The sequence below is a fragment of the Neolamprologus multifasciatus genome, chromosome 4 (assembly GCF_963576455.1).
Source record: "Neolamprologus multifasciatus chromosome 4, fNeoMul1.2, whole genome shotgun sequence".
In the NCBI taxonomy this organism is placed as follows: Eukaryota; Metazoa; Chordata; class Actinopteri; order Cichliformes; family Cichlidae; genus Neolamprologus; species Neolamprologus multifasciatus.
The window spans coordinates 27217689-27233147 of record NC_140442.1 but is presented as its reverse complement, the minus strand read 5'-3'; the positions used below and the strand labels follow the sequence as shown (position 1 = coordinate 27233147).

At 41.1% G+C, this 15459-nt stretch overlaps 1 long non-coding RNA gene and 1 pseudogene across 1 annotated transcript in view; both read right to left on the bottom strand.

The window, feature by feature from the left end:
- The window catches only part of LOC146520668 (uncharacterized), a 489613-nt gene that overhangs the window by 29160 nt on the left and 444994 nt on the right, over window positions 1–15459 (bottom strand). The window lies entirely within an intron of this gene.
- LOC146520686 (uncharacterized) lies at window positions 4581–5530 on the bottom strand (annotated as a pseudogene).

The following is a 15459-nucleotide window of genomic DNA, read 5'->3' as shown; positions in this document are numbered from 1 at the left end:
AGTTCTCTTTTCTAAAATGTATACTGTGGCTACCTTAGAGCTCTGTCTCATAAATATCTGTTTTTGTGGATAGTCTCAAAATTACCACTGAACAGTTAACTATTCTATAATAGTTGTGAAGCAGCTGTGGAGACTGAATAGTTCATTATCTGCAGTATTTAATACCATCAAAAGACTATGAGAATGTGGAGAAATTGCTGTGTATGTAAAAAAAGTAAAATCAGTGGATGGATACCTCTGATCTTAAGGCTGACATGTGGTACTGCATGAAAAATCACTGCATAGGTCAGGAATGCTTCCAGAAATCATGCCTGTGAGTGCAAATCATTGTGCCATCAACAATGAATGAGTTGTAACCAGGCACAAAGAAGCAGCTGTATGTGAAGGTGATTCAGAAACAAGCTCATATAAAAAAGACTGAGGAAAAGTGGAAACCTGTTCTGTGGTCAGACAAATCTAAATTGGATGCTTAACTGGCAAAAAAAACAAACAAACCTAAAAAAACAAAAAACACATTATCAGGCCCATCTTATCTTACAGGCCTCATAGTACCATATCACCCAAATAGAGCACCTCGCTCTCACACTGCAGGCTTACTTGTGGTTGTTAGAGTATTTCAAAGTGGAATGAGAGGCAGACCTTTCAGTTTCTAGGCTTCTCTTCTGTGGAACCAGCTTCCAGTTTGGATTTGGGAGACAGAAACCCTCTCTACTTTTAAGATAAGGGTTAAAACTTTCCCCTTTGATAAAGCATATGAATCCTTGTTTACTGGTTCTACAATAAGTCTAGGCTGCTGTGGGAGAATTTTTATTGTCTCTTTCCATTAATGTGAAACTACAATAATATTAGAGGTTGTTTATGTCTTTGTAAGTGAGAAAACTTACAAATTCAGCAAAGGATCAAATAATTAATCTTAATAACCCCAGGCCACACATTCCTTGGCTAGTTAATATCCATTTGACAACCAGCTGTCAACCATCTGAGTGGTTGCTGAAGGTGTCATGAGCTGCGTGCAGGCAGGAATGGTGGACCCAATGTGCAGAAGCAAAAACGTGAACTCAAGCCAGACAGAACACACAGCATAGGATGAGGGAAATCACAACACTGACAAAGGAAAACACAGGCCTTAAATACACAGAGGGAGCAATCAGGGAATGGGAGACAGGAAGGAAACACAGCTTGGACAAATCAGGGCTAACGAGACAAAGGAAGCAAAACCAGATACATTAACATGAGACACAGACTTTCAAAGTAAAACAGGAAACATAACACAGAGATGCGGACTTGACAAAGGGATACAGCTGACAGGGGAGACAGACTATGGAACACAGAGACATAAACCAATAGACCAAGAACTCTAGCAAAGAAACCAAAAGACTAGAAATGATAAATAATATAAAAAAAGTTATATATATATGGACTCGTTCCTGGTGGGTAATGTAAAGTTATATATATATATATATAAATATAAAAGTTCAATAATAATGTAAAACCGAAAACTCTAACAGAAGGTTGTTGGCAGACACTATGAAATTCACTGCTAAAGCTGTATTCAATGGAAAGGAAAATGGAAGACACAGAAATATACAATTTCAAGTGGACCTTAGTTGTTGTATCCAGAACCCAGAAGGAAATAAATTAAACACGAAGACAAACACACAAAAGAAAAGAAAAGAAAATTCTCTCACTTTCCAATTTAGATGTGAAATTCTGATTTGTTTAAACTACAAGTTAACCTATATTAGTTCCTTAAGGGGTTAACCTGGATTTATTATAGCTGCTGTTCTCTATCTCTGATCGACATGAGTCGACTAAAATAAATGACCCGATATAAAATACACTTACTGTCATCTTAGCTATCAGTGTGTTCAACAGCTTATTTAGTAAAGTACACAAGGGAATAGCATGCTATCTGCCAGCAACGAAAAACAACTTTGACTCACCAAATCCTCATTTTAATCGAGCAAAACATATTTTATCTGCAAAGGCTGAAAATCGGAGACTATCACCCTCAAAGATTTCAAATAAAAATGCATCTAGTCCCAACTTAGTATGTTGATTAATTTTTTTCCCTCCCTTAAGTTTTTTTTTGCTATTTATGCTCGTAGAATATCCTGCTCACTCTCGTCCACTGTTGTTTATTTAGCCAGCGAATGTCACTGTGGTTCCAATGGTTGGCTACTACTAATAAGTTTCACAAAGGAACAATAAAACAAAAACAAAAGTACAAAATAACAACAACTATGAAAGTATAACTACTAAAACTTACTTAAAACATACTTGAAGGACAGCTTGCATTTTCTTTATCAAGATATTTTGAAGAAGTGATTAGAGACACTAAATCTTAATTAAGGTATTAAATAATGTAAATAAGTGGGAAGGAAAAACTCCCCTTTACCAGGAAGAAACCTCTCAAGGAGCGAAACCAGGATCAAGGAGGGCCAGCCATCTACCACAATTGGTTGTGGGTGAGGGAAGCAAGACTGGACAAAGACGTGCTGGAAGAGAGCCTGATTATGTATAAATGTATATGTGTATGTATATGTATAAATGTATTATTATTATTAAATAATGATTAAATAAAAAACAAATGAATAAATGCAGAGTGGTACATATATACATAGTGAGTGAGTAATGGGTGGATTTTGTGCTATGAAATCAGTTATTTAAGTGATTGTATGTGACAAAATGTATTTTAAATTTGATTCTGGATTTAACAGGAATCCAATGAAGAGAAGTCAGTATAGGAGACATATGCTCTCTCTTTCTACTCTCTGTCAGTGTTCTTGCTGCAGCAAAAGCAAAGAAAATATCTATCTGGAGACAGATAGATATGTATACTTACTTGCCTCCATACTGTGCCAAGTCACTGGTGTGTACGATTTTGTATGATTCTCACAGTGTGAAAAATGTCCCTTGTGTCTGAATCGGAGAATTATCACCAAGGAAATGACCTTTCTGACACTTCACCTTTGACCTCTGCTGTGAACCCTGAGAGGGGGGACTATGCCGGATAAGCCTGTTCCCAGAAAGACAGTTACAGCACAGCAGGAGGCAAAAATACTCTCTCTCTCTGTCTCTCTCTCTCTGTCTCTCTCTTTCTCTCTCACACACACACACACAAGGAAAATACCATTAAGTACCTTTGTGAGCATAAATGCAGATACATAGTCCATATGATAACACATAGTATTTTTTACAGTATCAATAATCCTGGGAACTGCTGCAGGAACAAAAATGAAAAATTTACTTATTTCCCTTTGCTGCCTTACTGTGTGTTCGTTGTTAAAATAGCCTAGCCTCAGAGCAATACAGTCTATAACAGTAATGATTAGGGCTGCTTCAAATATTAAAGCTGGAGAAAGTAGCCATAAGAAGGAGAAGATGTCTGGATTGCTTGGATAGTGACACAACCAAGTAAGGTCAACCAGTCAAGATGCAATTGAGGTACCGATGCTCAGCTTTAATTCAAGGAGTTTAACAAAAGTATTCCTTTAATGTTTTCAGAAATTATGACCATTTTTATACATATCCTATTTTCAGAGGATGAAAATAATTGCACCATTGATGCCCCTGATCTCCCCTGATCTCCATGCAACAACGATTGAGTTTTTTTTTAGCAAGGTGAGTAACTAAATAAATTTTATTTATATAGCGCATTAAAAATGAATTAATAATAATAATAAAAAAATCACAATTCACAGCAGTTCATACTGAACATATTTACACTATTCACACACAACAAGCCATAGTTCCAGGGATCAACTACCTCAAAAAGCCTGACAAAAATGGTATGAGTATTTAGATTTAAAGACAATCACCACTCTTTAGTCAGTTGAGAGATCATTCCAGAGTGACAACAAAAGCATGACACTCTTTCAGGTACGATCAAGAGTGATTGGGAAGCAGACCTTAATGATCTTGAGGGAGTGTGTGGATGCAGCGTGTCTATATGCAGGTGCAAGGCCGTTTGAGGTTTAAATACAAATAGCTTCACTTTATACTGGATACTGTAATGCATAGGGAGCCAGTGCACAGCTGCCAACACTGGAGTAACACAAACTGTCTTTTCTGTTTTGTCCCATTCAGTAATCAGGTTGCAGCAATTTAGACTAACTGTAAATGAGGAAGACAAGATTAAATAACTTCAGTCTACAGTGCATTATAGTAGTGCAGTCTAGATGTACCAAAAACAAGCACAACACCTTCTGGATCTGATAGATTTAAACAAATGTTTTAGTTTGGAGATTGTTCTTAGTTGGGATAACCTGCTCTTGACCGCAACATGGGTTTGTTTGTCATATTTCAAATTTTAGTCAAAGATTATCCTTAAGTTTTCACCAGGGATAAGATAAGATAAGATACCTTCATTAGTCCCACAAGGGGAAATTTCATGTTAAGGCTGCCGACCTATTGCACGGAATGGCGGCGGCATCTTACCCTCCGACCATACATACATTACACAAAAACATCACATGGGGAAGACAGGTCAGAGAGGTATAACAATGGAAAATGCACCACCACCTTGAGCCTGCAGCTGGCGCCGAAGGGATAGCCACATTATGATGGTGGTTTTTTCTTTAGTGCGAACCACTCATGAGAATTTCAAAGCTGTTCTTAACAGTCCGACACTGGTCTCTCAATCTCCCGCGAACCATGATGTTATAAAACTTGCGCTCCGTGGTCTTGTCATTCTTGTGCTCAAAGAGCAGATTCTGAGAACTCACGACCGCAGTGAGCTGCTCCAAGATGTGATCCAACTTGCGCTCAGAGGTGTTATTCTGAGTGAACTTCTCCAAGATGTAATCCAATTTGTGCTCAGAGGTCTTATTCTGAGTATTCACGGCAGCTGTAAGCTTCTCCAAGATCTTATCCATGCTGCACTCAATAAGCCCATTCTGAGAACTCACGCCTCATCCCATCGTTTCAATCCCAGCGGGCAGCCTTGGGGGGGGGGTTTGAACAGCTGGTTCCGCTTTCTTAATTCTTCGATAAGCCAGGGCCAAGCCAGCTCCGATCAGCAAAAATCCTGTTATCATGGTTCCGAATACGTAGATATCTTCAGCGTCTTCGATCGACAGTCCTGCCAGGCACATGATTCTCCATTTCTGCCACCCGTCCATCGTGTATCCGGCAGGGAAAGTACCACCCGGACACTCAGGCTCACCCGAGCCCAGACTTCTCGTTGAGAAAAGGGTGTCAATAGTATTCAGGGACCAGTTGATCAAATCCATAATTCTCTTTTAGGTTTTAGAGAACAGACTGTGAGAGAGTGTTCCAGGGAAAAGTAATACAAAAAACACGAGACTGGACAAGGACAAGAGGCTAAGCAGGGAAGATATGGGAGTGGGAGAGGAGGAGAGGAGAAAAGTGCGACCGCCTTCGCCAAGAGCCAAGAGAGAATTAAAGAGCCCAGGTTATCTTTCAACCTCTCAGTTAATATTGTAGGGCCACACACTATGACTTCTGTTCTGACCTAAAGGGAGCATGTACAAAGGAAAATGAACAGGCCACATGATAGATCCTTGGAGAGCAGGTGAGGCCTGTTCTCTGTCTTGTATAAGAAATTAAGCAGATAAATTTTCTGGAATTGATTCTAAGTGACCATAGGTGAAGGTAGGTGCATAGCTCGACCAGTAAATTGAGAGCTTCACTTTTACACTCAGCTCTCTCTTCACCACAACAGACTGGTACAGCGTCCGCATCACTGCAGCCCCTGCACCAATCCGTCTGTCGATCTCCTGTTCCCTTCTCCCATCACTCGTGAACAAGACCCCGAGATACTTAAACTTCTCCACTTGGGGCAGGGCCTCGTCCCTGACCCTGAGTGGGAACTCCACCCTTTTCCGGCTGAGGACCATGGCCTCAGATTTGGAGGTGCTGATTCTCATTCCCACCACTTCACACTCGGCTGCGAACCGTTCCAAGGCTAGCTGGAGGCCATCACCCAATGAAGCCAACAGAACCACTGCGAAATTCTGCGAAAAGCAGAAATGAGATCCTGAGACCACCAAAGTGAAAGCCTTCTGCCACTTGACTATGCCTAGAAATTCTGTCCATAAAAACTATGAACAGAATCGGTGACCAAGAGCATCCCTAGCGTAGCCCATTACCCACCAGGAACGAGTCCAACTTATTGCCGGCTATGCAGCTCAAGCTCTTGCAAGGGTTGTATAAGGACTGAATGGCCGTAGCAATGGGCCAGACACCCCATACTCCTGGAGCACCCCCCACAGGACCCCCCGAGGGACACGGTCGAATGCCTTCTCCAAGTCCACAAAACACATGTAGACTGGTTGGGCAAACTCCCATGCGTCCTCGAGTATCCTCGAGAGGACAAAGAGCTGGTCCAGTGTTCCATGACCAGGACGAAAACTGCATTGTTCCTCCTGTATCCGAGGTTCGACTTATGGACGAACTCTCCTCTCCAGCACCCATAGACTTTCCCAGGGAGGCTGAGGAGTGTGATTCCCCTGTAGTTGGAACACACCCTCTGGTCCCCTTTCTTAAAGATGGGGACCACCACCCCGGTCTGCCAGTCCAGGGGTAATGCCCCTGATCTCCATGCAATGTTGCAGAGATGTGTCAACTAAGACAGCCCTACAACATCCAGAGCCCTACAACGAGGTCCACCCCTGGGGTTTTCGCTTCAGCCATCGCCCGCACTGCATTCCGCTTGGCCTGTCGGCATCTATCAGCTGCCTCCGGAGTCCCACAGGCTAACCAAGCCGGGTGGGACTCCTTCTTCAGCTTGGTGGCGCCCCTCACCTCAGGTGTCCACAATTTGGTTTGGGGGTTACCACCATGACAGGCACCAACTACTTTGAGGCCGCAGCTGGGTGCAGCGGCTTCGGCAATGGAGGTGCTGAACATAGTCCATTCGGACTCAATGTCCCCAGTCTCCCTCGGAATGCTATTGAAGCTCTGCCGGAGGTGTGCGTTGAAGAACTCGCGGACCGGGGTCTCTGCTAGACGTTTCCAGCACGCCCTCACTGTACATTTGGGTGTCCAGCGTCCTCCCTCGCCACCTGATCCAACTCACCACCAGGTGGTGATCAGTTGACAGCTCAACCCATCTCTTTACCCGAGTGTCCAAAACATATGGCCTCAGGTCTGGTGATACGATTACAACATCGATCATCGACCTGTGGCCTAGAGTGTCCTGGTGCCACATGCACTTATGGACACTCTTGTGTTCGAACATGGTGTTCGTTATGGCCAAACTGTGGTTTGCACAGAAGTCCAATAACAAAACACCGCTCGGGTTCAGATCCAGGAGGCCATTCCTCCCAATCACGCCCTTCCAGGTCTCACTGTCGTTGCCCATTTGAGCATTGAAGTCTCCCAGTAGGACAACAGAGTCCCCAGGAGGAGCACCCTCCAGTGCCCCACTCAGGGACTCCAAGAAGGCTGGGTACTCTGAACTGCCACTCAGCACATAAGCACAGATGACAGTCAGGACCCGTTCCCTGACCAGAAGGCGAAGGGAACAAACCCTCTCGTCCACTTGGAGAAACCCCAACATACCAGCAGCAAGCCGAGGGGATACCAAGATACCCACCCCAGCCCGACGCCTCTCACCAGGGGCAATTCCAGACTGAGACAGAGTCAGTCTCCAGGAGACTGGTTCCAGAGCACAGGCCATGCGTTGAGGTGAGCCACGACTATATCTAGCCGGTACCTCTCAACCTCACGCACTAGCTCAGGCTTCTTCCCCACCAGAGAGGTGACATTACATGCCCCAATTTCCAGTTTTGGTAGTCGGGGATCGGTCCGCCAGGGCCTCTGCTCCTGGCCGCTGCCCAACTCACATTACACCCGACCCCTACGGTGCCTCCTGCGGGTGGTGGGCCTGCAGGAAGATTGGCCCATGTCCCTTTTGTGTCTGTGCCCCCCCGGGCCCCATGGACTAAGGCCCGACCACCAGATGCTCGCCCTCGGGCACCCTCCCCGGACCTGGCTCCAGGGCGGGGCCCTGATAACCCTATCCCGGGTAGGGTGAACTGTTTCCTCAATGGTCTTTTCATAGGGGTCTTCTGAGATAGGGTGAGAAGTTTGGCCATTTGGGAGGGGCTCAGAGTAGAGCCGCTGCTTCTCCACATCGAAAGGAGCCAGTTGAGGTGGTTCGGGCATCTGACAAGGATGCCCCCTGGGCGCCTCCTGGGTGAGGTTTTCCGGACATGTCTCACCGGGAGGAGGCCCCGGGGCAGACCCAGGACACGCTGGAGAGATTATATCTCTTGGCTGGCTTGGGAATGCCTTGGTGTTCCCCCGGATAAGCTGGAGGAGGTGGCTGGGAAGAGGGAGGTCTGGGCTTCTCTGCTTGGGCTGCTGCCCCCGCAACCCGGCCCCAGATAAGCGGAAGAAAATGGATGAATGGATGGATTATTCTAAGTGTTGAAATAATATTTGGTAGTTGTTCACTTGCACTCTCAACATGAGGTTCAGAGATGTCGATACAAATGAAAAAGACAATCATTACGCTGAAAACTCAAATAAAGAAAAAGAGAAAAAGACCTAGAAGACAACTAAAGTGGATGATAGTAGAATTATTTTCTTGTTTAAGAAAAAAAAAACCCTTCACAACATCTAGCAAAGGACACTCTTGAGGATGTCGACACGCCATTGTCTAAATCTATAATCAAGAGACACGTAATTGAATGCAAATACTGAAGATTTACAACACGGTACAAGCCATTGGCATGCTCAAGAACAGGAAAGTCAGATTAGATTTTACCACAAAAAAACATTCAATTCTGGAAAAGAAAACAATCTGTGGACAAATGAAATTAGTAGTGAGAAACAGCTTGTGATCATCATTTGTTGATGATATTGGCTCCACCATAAACACAGTGCAGGCCATGTTACTACCAATGGAATTGGGTCACTAGTTTTTATTGATAATGTGACTGCTGCTAGCAAGAGTGAATTCTAAAATTTACAGGGATATACTCTCTGCTCAATTTTAGAAAGAAAATTTATCGGTCTTAATTTATTGCCAAATCAGTCACTTGATCTCAACACAGTAGAACGTGCTTTTCAGTTATCAAAACTGAAGGCCAAGAATTTTGGGCCTCTAAAAATGAAAAAGTCACATCTTTTATCTTGTAGTGCAACATTGCCATTCTTGTTTTTGTCCCATTATTTTGTTCTTGTACAATGCAGAAAAACTGAGGGAATAAAAGACACAGGGAAAAGAACAAAATCTCATAAAGAAATCAAACCCACTTATAACATTAGAATAATTCCCAGATTGCTGGACTTTCTCTTGTTGGAGTCAGGAATTCAGCATGGGAGAGGGAAGTGGATATGGGAAAGAGATTTGATCAACCAACTCAGATATTTTTAAAAGTCTAGTTTCACATGTTATTTCAAATAAAATTAAGAAAAAAGCCCAATATAGCAATTATGACAAATATTTTGGATGTAAAATTACTTTAAATTTAGGTAACAGTTTAAATGGTAAAATGCCTTTTAAGTAGAAAACACATGTTACTGTGCTGGAAATGATGTAAATCACATAAACTTCCATAACCACAGTCTTCCTCTCTCTCCTTTCTCATTCTTCCTTTCCCCATCTTCTCTTCATTCCTAATCTGTGGAACATTTTTAAGCTTTCCTGCTTCTTTTCCTTCTTCTCCTCTTCCTCAGTTCCCTTCTGTCCTACTACTCTTTCTTCAAAGTGACTTTGGTGTATGGATGAATGTGTGAATGCCTTTATTCTTATCCTAATGAAGATTCACGATGCTGTCAGTGAGGAGGTATGAGAGAGAAAGAGAGAGAGAGAGAGAGAGAGAGAGAGAGAGAGAGAGAGAGCGTGAGAGAGAGAGATACATTGAGGACACTGAGGACTGTGTCTTGCTTGGATGCAGGCATTATAAACGCAAGATAATGTGTTTACTGTTAAATGGATTTTACTTATATAGAGCTTTAGTTTTAGTGAATGAAATTCTAGTTTATCAGTTTTCTACTTAGTACTAATTAGCAAGTAAATGTCTGTGTCTGTGTGTTGCACCTGTAGCGTTTGTAAATGCAGCTTTGAACCAAGCTAATGGTATTTAGCTACTCCTTATCACTAAAATGTTACATTTATTTGTTCTGCACATGCTGCACAACTAAGATGTCCTACAAAGATGATGTTGTATAACATTTTTTATAAACTTCTGCTAGTTGGGCCAGATTGTTTGTGTAGAATTGGAGGAGAAAGACATAGAAAACTTACTTACTCACCTGTAAGTCCTGCTCTCATACAGGCTTTTAAAAAATCCAATTAATCAAAAATAATTAATCTTAGAAATGCATTTTTAAACAGAAAATAATGTGAGTAATTCTTCTTTTTCCTCTTCTTTTTTTGCATGTACTACTCAGAATTGCCATAGTCTTAAATGCATGCATATGTGCACATATTTAAGTGGGCCATCTGTGCTGTTTTGACCGATCATGGTGGGTCGTCTGGTCCAACAACAACTGGAATGATTTTTTGTCCCTTGAAACATAGATAACCTGGATAACTTAGCACTTCACAAATTATATAGAAAAAATATCTTACTGTAGTCTGTGAAATATATCTAGTAGAAGAGAACAACATTACAGATTTACAGTATATCCTTTATTGGAGAATACTATGTGATAGTGATATACATATACACATATATGTCAGGCCACAGCGAATCTCATGTACAGTGTGGTCCTTAGTAAATCTGTGTTTGATATCTCTGCTGCTCAGCTACTGTGAAATTTGTACAGACATGGCTGGATTGCCACAATATTTGGTACAGATATCCATAGACCCCTGTTTAATAACAAACAAACAAATGAAAACAAAACAAAATAACTGCACTCTGGCCAAACTGTTTGAATGGACAGTGCAGAAGCCAGGATGTTTTAGATGTGGGGAAACCAATAGTTTTCACACTCCTAGAATGGATATAATATTCTAATTATATGGATCATTCACATTTTTTCCAAATACCTGAAAACCATGCAACAGGATTCTTCTTCGTGAACTGACTGATTAAAAAATAAAATCAGTTGGTTCTTTCACATTTAAAATTACTGACATTCATTTTGGAGATATACTCTAAAAATCTGTGCTGCGCTAACCTGACGCAGCCTTCCAGCATTTATTGTTTAGAATTTGTTTTTATTCTGCAGAAAGAAAGAACCAATCAGAGCCAGAAATGAAGATACAAAAACATGGAACAATATAAAGTCATACAGGAAAGTAGGAAGGAAGGAGGAACAGAAAGAGGAATAGAAGATGGGAAGGAGAAAAGACTGAGGAGAAGAGGATAACAGACTGTTTGAAAGAAACAATTTGATTCAATTTTCCACTCAATAAAATACAACCATCAGCTCCACACACACACACACACACACACACACACACACACACACACACACACACACACACACACACACACACAGTGTCTGTCTCCAGAGTGGTGTTTTAATTGAAGCAGGTTATGGCCGTATCTCGATGAAATTGGAAAAATTAATCAGCTGGAAAATGGTGTGTTTTCTTCCCTTGGGCTTTCCAGCCATCACTCTCGCCCCCTCTTTCTCCATCAGTCTGATATGAGATAGCTGGCAAATTAATTTGCATGACACAACTTTGTTTGCATAAGGATTTACTTGGTGTGTTTATTTGGATAAAGATTATGTGTTATGTCTATTTATGTGTTTTTTCATGTAGGTTAGACCTATGTGTTTGCTTATATATGCATCCTGACATGAAACTTGTGATCCCAAAAGTAACCCTGTCATGGACATTCACACATCACTTTAGTTCTTCAAGTGCAAAGTCATTACAGTAATGATGAGTGACAAATTCATTAATTAACTTGTTAGAGTTTGATGTGGCAATGGTGAAGTAGTGTGGAATGATGCAAAGAGAACTTTATTTAGTTGTACTGGTCTCTACTGCAAAGGCAGTCAAGGCTGAAGTCAGAATTTTAGAAATGTACACTGTACAAAGTGACAGGAAATTTTAAAGTAATATTCCAACATCAGGCATCAGTCATGAATCACTATCCATAACATTTGTAGTGTACACCAAACGATGTCATGATAAAAACCAAGTAAAATCTTGGGTCATTACAGAAATGCAACCCCCCAAACACACACATGCACACACATGCACACACACACATTATTTGACATTCCTCTCTGACTTAGTTTTCTCTTCTCTGATTAGTGAAACCAACACTTTTGGGTGCATAATACACCCAGCAGTAGATGGTATGTGATTGGTGATCTATGCTTACCTGTACTGGAATTTCATCTCCTTTCTGTGTGCATACTGACCTTGAGAGTTAGAATCAGGTCAGCAGAATGTATAAGTGGACAGTAACAGACAGATGGACAGAATATGATGTAATCCCGTTTCCTTCAGTGTGAGGGAGGAGACAGACTGTCACCCCCCAGGCTGGAAGTGGATGACTGATTGTCCAATCACTTAAAGTGTTGCTGTCCATGCAACATTACTTCAGCCAATTGAGCATCACTTTATATTAATATGGCTATCAGTCTGCCTGTTTACAAACAAAAAAACCAAAACAGTCAGAGGAATCTAGTCTGACCACAAAGACAATAAGTGGTATAAAACCTTACAAAGCACAAAGCAACAGCAGAAGTCATAATAGTAATGTACTAAAACTGTGATATCATGAAAAGTTCTTTAGTTCTCTGTTTGAATGCATTAATCAGATTGTTTTACCTGTAAAACAACTATACCACATGCACTTTTAACAATGTACGATCAAAATGTAAAAGAAAAATATATCAACTATGTATTTAATATAGAGTGATCAATATAGTAACATAAACTTAAACCAAACCCATATCTACCTGGCTCTCCTTGGTTAATCTGTGTTTTGGTGTCTGTGCTACATAATGTCTTACCAACAATGAAAATCAAGCAGGGTGGGGGCAAACCTTTGTGTAAGTGTGTGTTTGTGTTTGTGTATGTGTATATGCGTGTGCTACTTTGCTTCAGTGCCTCCTCTTTGGCACTGTAATGCTAATGACTAACCCCACAGCTAACACACACACGCAAATTAATTTCTTGGTTGGCTATCTAAGAGGTGACGGTGCACCTCTGGGCAACAGCACTGCTCTAGTGAACATTCACACACGCACAAACATGTCCAGAAGTGTGTTTGTGCATATTTATTACATTATGTTGCCAAACATTTTTATTCATTGTGCACAACACTGCAAATTCATTGAGGTATGCACACAGGTCGACAAACGCACACACCCGAGCAAACAAGCAGTAAATCAGTAAATATTGTCAGACAGCAGGAGACAAGGACATAAGTAGAGTGAAGGTGGGGGAAAAGGAGACAGGAGGAATGAGCAATCAGATTGAAAACACATCTATTTTTCCTGGAAGAAAAAAAATCTTTCTCTTTCTCTCTGTCATGTGCTCGCTATATTTCCTTCAACAGTGTGTGTGTGTATCTGTTTTCATGTGTGTTTTCAGAATGGGTGAGACAAAGTCAACAACTGTTTTGTTAAGTTGCCACAAAAGGTTGTCTGTGTTTGTATGTGTCAAGAAGTGTGTTAACTGAGGAGTGACCTCTTTTCTGGGAACTGTGCAATGCAATGTGTGTGCAGGAAATGGAAGAGACTCTTTCAGGTACCTTAGGTCATTGAGTGATTGAGTATTGCTTTTTTTCTTTGCTCTTTTTTAAACTGCTCTGTTCAAATCTGCTTTATTGACAGACTGATTTAATCTCAAAGGGATTAGGGAAAATGGAGGTTTTGAGCACAGTAGCAAAGAAAGATATAGAAAGACAGACATTTAACAATATCATTTACGTAGTGTCTCAACAGACCACAAAACTTATTATTAACTTCATATATTTGTAGAATATAGAGCACAAAAATGATATTCCCCCATAGATCACATTATGTAGATTCTTTGCATGGGATGGGATTCATTGAGTGAGTGTATGACAAACAACAACAACAACAAAAACCCAAAACCAAACAATGTGTATGAATATTATGTTACAAATGCTATGGCATAGAAAAGAACACTTATCTCTGTGTGTGCAGATCTAAATAAGACTTATGATTTAAATAAGAAGCCAAGCCAAGGGTGCCAACTTTATTTATAAAGCACTCTAAAACCGGCAACCACTGACCAGTGAAATATAGGAATAAAAATAAATGAGCCTGAGCCTCTTCTGTTTTAGTGGCACATAAACCTGAGTGTTATCTGCATAACAATGGAAAGCAAGTTTGTGATTTCTAAGAATGGAACTGAGGGGCAGCATATACAACAAAAATAGCAGAGGCCCAAGTATTGAGCTCTGCAGAACTCCACAATAAAAAATGGAGCTGAGAAAGATCTGAAATCATTGACACCAACATAAATAGTTCTCTAAGCCAAGTAGGATCTGAACCATTTCATGTGTAGCCATGTACAGAAAATATTATGGTCCTCTGTGTGAAAAGACACCAGTTAAGTCTAAGAAAAAAAGGATCAAATAGGCCTCTGAATCTGTAGCCTGGAGGATGCCATTAAAAACCTTTGAAGCTTGGAAATGTAAACTCCCCACAGAAAGGCCCTGGCCAGATGGCCCCAGAAACTTCATGGTGTGAGGCAACAGTCTTGACTACTGCTTTGCTTGTAATATCCATTTTATATTAATACCTTGAAAAATGCTTCTTCGAACTTTCTACGAAGCTGTTGTTACACTACGCTACAGTCCTTTTTGCTGCTTGTGAACATTACAGAAACATTTAAATGTGAAGCTGAACTTTTCTGGGTGGCCTGATGCTTGGTTTACTTTTCTGTTGGCTAAAGTATTTTTCTAGTCATTTGAGTGTGTGTTTTTTAGGGGGTAAAGGAAATAAGAGAGGCCCACCCTGCCACCCTATGAGCATCATGACAGTTTTATAGTGACAGGGTGTGGAACTCAGACAAGATGGGGGTACAGGAGACAGAACATAAGCCAAAGAAAACACACAAAAATGCAATTAAAGGAGAGAATAAAAGAAAAAAGTGTGACAAGGCCACTTTGGAGGGAGATTCAATAGAGATGCTATCTGTTCCAGACTGCGCCTCTGAGCTGACATTAACATGGGCAGGGAAAGGATGGATAGAAAAGCAGAGATTTGACAAATGAGTAAGAAATACAGAAAGGGTAATAGGAAAGTAAGGCACACATACAAATAAAAAAACAGTGGTCAAAAATTGTAAGTTTAAAGGACATTAAAATATGAAAGAAAAAGAAAAAACTAAAAGAATGCCAAAAAAATAATACAGATGATAGCAAAAGGTTAAAACTGAGGTTAAGTCTGAGGAGGACTGCATGAACAAACAAAACTACACGGAAGGGAAACAAAGTGAGAGAGAGAGAGCAATGAGTGACTGAGGTCCCACTGAGTAGTGGATGAAGTGGAGAGATAACAGTGACAAAGGTACCAGCAGAGACTATTTATTAC